Consider the following 4,655-nt stretch of genomic DNA (forward strand, 5'->3'; position numbering starts at 1 on the left):
TGGGTGCATTGAAAGCAAAGAACGTGGACCCGTTGTGGGCTCTACCTGCCACCAATTTATGTCTCTGCTGACTGATCAAACAGGAATTTGTTTTTCAAAGGATATAAGACGTGTCACACAACACGCGTGTCATCTTCTGATGGGGACATTAGGAGAACTCCACCTAAGACGAGGCGGGTGTCATCAATCTGAAAAACGTTCAGATCTCCCGGCCACAGACTACGTTTGATGTGACAATCCTGGAATACTTGTCGGCTGTAGTCACACGAGGAGCGAGTTCTAGATCAGGGACATCCAAAGGGTGTGCTGGGACTGCTGTGTGTGTGCGGGGTGACGTGAGGTGACCGCAATGAGAGATGTGACAATGGAGGGATTATTAGTAATCAGAGATGACTTCCTTATATCACAATTGTGTGTATCTGTCGGGGGGAGATGGGACGGAGCGATGTTCTGCAGATCTCTAGAAGGGTCAGTGGTGGAATAATCTGCAGAATACATCAATATGTATCTGTCAGGGGGAGATGGGACGGAGCGATGTTCTGCAGATCTCTAGAGGGGTCAGTGGTGGAATAATCTGCAGAATATATTAATATGTATCTGTCAGGAGGGAGATGGGACGGAGCAATGCTCTGCAGATCTCTAGAGAGGTCAGTGATGGAATAATCTGCAGAATATATCAATATGTATCTGTCAGGAGGGAGATGGGATGTAGCAATGCTCTGCAGATCTCTAGAGGGGTCAGTGGTGGAATAATCTGCAGAATATATCAATATGTATCTGTCAGGGGGGGATGGGACGGAGCAATGTTCTGCAGATCTCTACAAAGGTCAGTGGGGGAATAATCTGCAGAATATATCAATATGTATCTTGTCAGGGGGGGATGGGACGGAGAAATGCTCTGCAGATCTCCAGTAATTAGGGATGAATAAAGAAACCAGGGAGGTTCCTGGTGGATGAGGTTCCGGAGTGTGGGGGAGATCCTGATGGCAGAAGATGAGACACAAGCATAGAGGGGGCAGCGCAGGAGAAGTCCTCTGATCTCTATACGGATTGGCCGCGGTCCCGGAGACACGCCGGGGTGAATGGAAACCGAAATGGTGTTCTGATCCTGAGTGACGGCTCCTTGGCTTTCCCCAGTCCGGGTTCCGGTGTTTACACGACATTGCACCCGGAGGATGACGTCCGTCTCCCGCCCCACCCATGGGTGATATGAGCTCAGTTCCAGCGACTAGGCCTGCAGCATGCCGTGTTCCGTGTCACAGTTCCTGCTCACGCCTGGCCGTCCTCTGCTATTGTTACCTCATGCTCCCGGTTTCCAGGGACACACTACCGGCTTTGGCAGTTTGTTCTAAACGCTTCTTCAGATCATCGGATGTTCCTTTTCTTGGGGTGTTCCTGAGCTGTTCTGAGGCAAAAGTGGAAATAAAGATGAAAAAATGACTTTATAGGGAAAAAACGTGATGGAACCCAAGTTTAGTAAACCATTAAAAAGGCCACGGAACCCTAATAGGGAACGTGGCGTCTCGCGCGCTTCTCTCGCCCTCCGTTAACTTCTCAGACCCTGCCGGGTGTTGTATGCACCTGCTCTAGAGTCCCTGTACCATATTCGGGTCCCCCATCTGTCCAATGATAAGACTGAGACACGCCCCCTTTGGATAATGCCCAAGTCAAGGCCTCTCGGCCCTAATGGGCTTTGCCCTGATCCCGGCACTCAGCGGTCCAATAGCTTTTTTGTTCCACTTCCTAGACCAGGGATAGGCAACCTGGGCGCTCCAGCTGCTGTGGAACTACATGTCCCATGAGGCATCGCAAGACTGTGACAGCCACGGGATTGACTCCCAAAGGCCGAGGCATGATAGGAGTTGCAGTTTCACCACAGCTGGAGTGCCTAGGTTGCCTATGCCTGCCCTAGGGGACTGCAAGTGGAACGAAAAATTGCTATTGGTTCGCTGAGTGCCGGTGTTCTGTCGAGATCTCCAACTTGTAACATCACATCCGAGAGATGTCGCTAGTGCGCGTGCGCCAGCCATGGCATTTTTGAAAGCCTCGTCGACTTGGCCAATTGCCCTGTGCGGCCACGCAATACTCATCAAGTTCTCCAGCTGGCATCAATGCTTGTGCCATCAGATGCCCGCGCAGGCGCACTAACGCAAATTGGAGAATGTGATACTGCTCTTAGGTGGCCGGGCAGGCGCACTGAAGGGAGTTGGAGATCTTGACAAGTTGGACATCTCAACAGAACACCGGGATCAGGGCAAAGCCCATTATGGCCTTGGCCCCCTTCTCCTCTGCTTGTCTGGGCTATATAGTGGAGTCATCACCGAGGGAAACAGACATGAAGCTATTGTGATGGATTGGTACCGCCGCTCTGACGATCACGTCCTCTACACTGGACGCATGGAGACCACACGAGTAACTGTTTTTTTTCTTGGACATGAGAATCGACAGCTGGCTTCTGATTGGCCGCCGTGGCCGTTCCTCGCTTTGGCTGTGATGGATGAGGACGATAAGTGGACGGCGGGCGTACTCGCCCGAGTTGTATAAACACAGCTGTGTCCTGTAATCCGCACATCAGATTCCCTCCACCCTTCCTCAATGACGTGACTCCGCTCTCCGGATTCTGCGCCTGGTAGTGTCATCCTGGGGGAGGCAGGGAACTGCGGGGGAAAGATGGGCGTCTGAAGGTGGAAAACTACAAGTCCCAGCATGCACTGCGCTGTACAAGTCTTTTTAGATGTCTAGTATGTGCATACCCACCAAGCATGTATAACCTTTAACCCTTAGATAACCCCATCAGGGTGTTCCATATGTTCCTGACCTATTGGCTGTATTCCAATCTCCCACTCAGCATATAGGGCCGGGGAGGGCAACTCCGGCCCACCAGCTACAAATCCCAACATGCCTCTGCCTCTGGAAATAATGCCTGTAACTGTCAGTCTTGCGATGCCTCATGGGACTTGTAGTTCCACAACAGCTGGAGGGCCAGAGTTGCCCACCCTTGATATAGGGCGATCACTGGCAAGGTTACATTAACTCTATACTGCCCAACAGCCTAACCCCCTCAGGAGCCGGGATGAGCCCAGGTCCCGTCCGCACCTGAACTCCTCTGAATATGGGAGGAAGCTCCCTCCGCTGAGGGGCCTGCCGATGCACATAAGCAAAGGGCAGGGAGCAGTGATGTCATGGACCTTATGTGACCACATGGCTATATTTGGTCAGTGGCCTTGCCCTAATATGGCCAATGATGTCATCCCGCCCCTTTGTTTGTGTGCAGCTGTAGGGCAGGGAATGCCCTAGCCCGCAGCTGATTGGCTTCCGAGGAGCTCAAGTTCATATTAGGGAAGAGCTCAGGGGAACCTGAGCTCCACTGAACGAGGAAGTGTCTGGAGCACGTCCACCCAATCAGCTGCGGTACAGGCATTGTAAACAAAGGGGGCGGGATGCTTCTGATGACATCATTAACCTTATATGGCCACGTAGCATGTCATTTACCAAATATAGGCCTGTGGCCATATAAGGTCAATGATGTCACTGCTTCGCTTACGTCAACCTCTCTTTGGACCAATCCTGAGCTCAGGAGATATCCGGAGGGGCCAGAAAATATGTAATCATCTCAGTAAATAATACTTGCGGCTACATACGGCCATCGAAAACCACCAACAGAGGTACTCCCAGGAGCTGCAGGGGACTTGTATGTACACATGGGAGTACCAGGATGATGACTCCCCTGTTTAGAGGTGGTAGCATGGTTACTATGGCTGGGGAGAAGTTGCCGTCAATGGCAGCGGCCCCGGAGCAGACGGCAATACTTGACATTGCAGACTGAGAGCTCTCGGCGTGAGAGAAGTGTTTACCCGGCGGCTGCACCCTTCTAGAATGCCGCCACCTTGTACCTGACAAATAGATTTCATGTATCGCATTGTAAAGTGCTGCGCAAACTGTTGGCGCTATATAAATACTATGTAATAATAATAATAATAATGTATCCCCATCATAGAAACAGAGGGAGCAGTTCTCATAGGATACTATGGCTTCTCTGTGTGCCAAATTGCAGTTCATTCCCTGGCCTGGAGGTGGCAGCAGATAGCTGAGCCGTTCTTCCAGAGAACCAATCAGAGCGCAAGATTTTCCTGGTGATTTTTTTAATCGGCAGCTTTTAATGAAATCAACCCTGGTGATCCTGCCCCGTTCAGGCACTTCCTGTTATAATGTGACAACGCTGCCCCCCATCTCCCAATTTGTGCTCTTGCGTTGTCACCCTGTCACATGGGCTTTCGATGGGCCTTGCTAACAAAAATGATTCAGAATATAAACGCAAGAGGCGCTGAGGTCTCGATATGAGGTATCCATAATGTCCAGTATAGTAAATGAATCCACCCGGTGTGGCTGCTCCTGTACGACAAAGCACCCCGATCAAAGGGGGAGGTTCCAAGAGACTCATTTGTACTGCATCTGGAGTGCTGCCGTCCACATTGCTATAGGTTCCAAGAGACGCATTTGTACTGCATCTGGAGTGCTGCCGTCCACATTGCTATAGGTTCCAAGAGACGCATTTGTACTGCATCTGGAGTGCTGCCGTCCACATTGCTATAGGTTCCAAGAGACGCATTTGTACTGCATCTGGAGTGCCGGCGTCCACATTGCTATAGGTTCCA

The sequence above is a fragment of the Nanorana parkeri genome, unplaced genomic scaffold (assembly GCF_000935625.1).
Source record: "Nanorana parkeri isolate BGI_ZX_2015 unplaced genomic scaffold, ASM93562v1 scaffold1562, whole genome shotgun sequence".
Classification (NCBI taxonomy): domain Eukaryota; kingdom Metazoa; phylum Chordata; class Amphibia; order Anura; family Dicroglossidae; genus Nanorana; species Nanorana parkeri.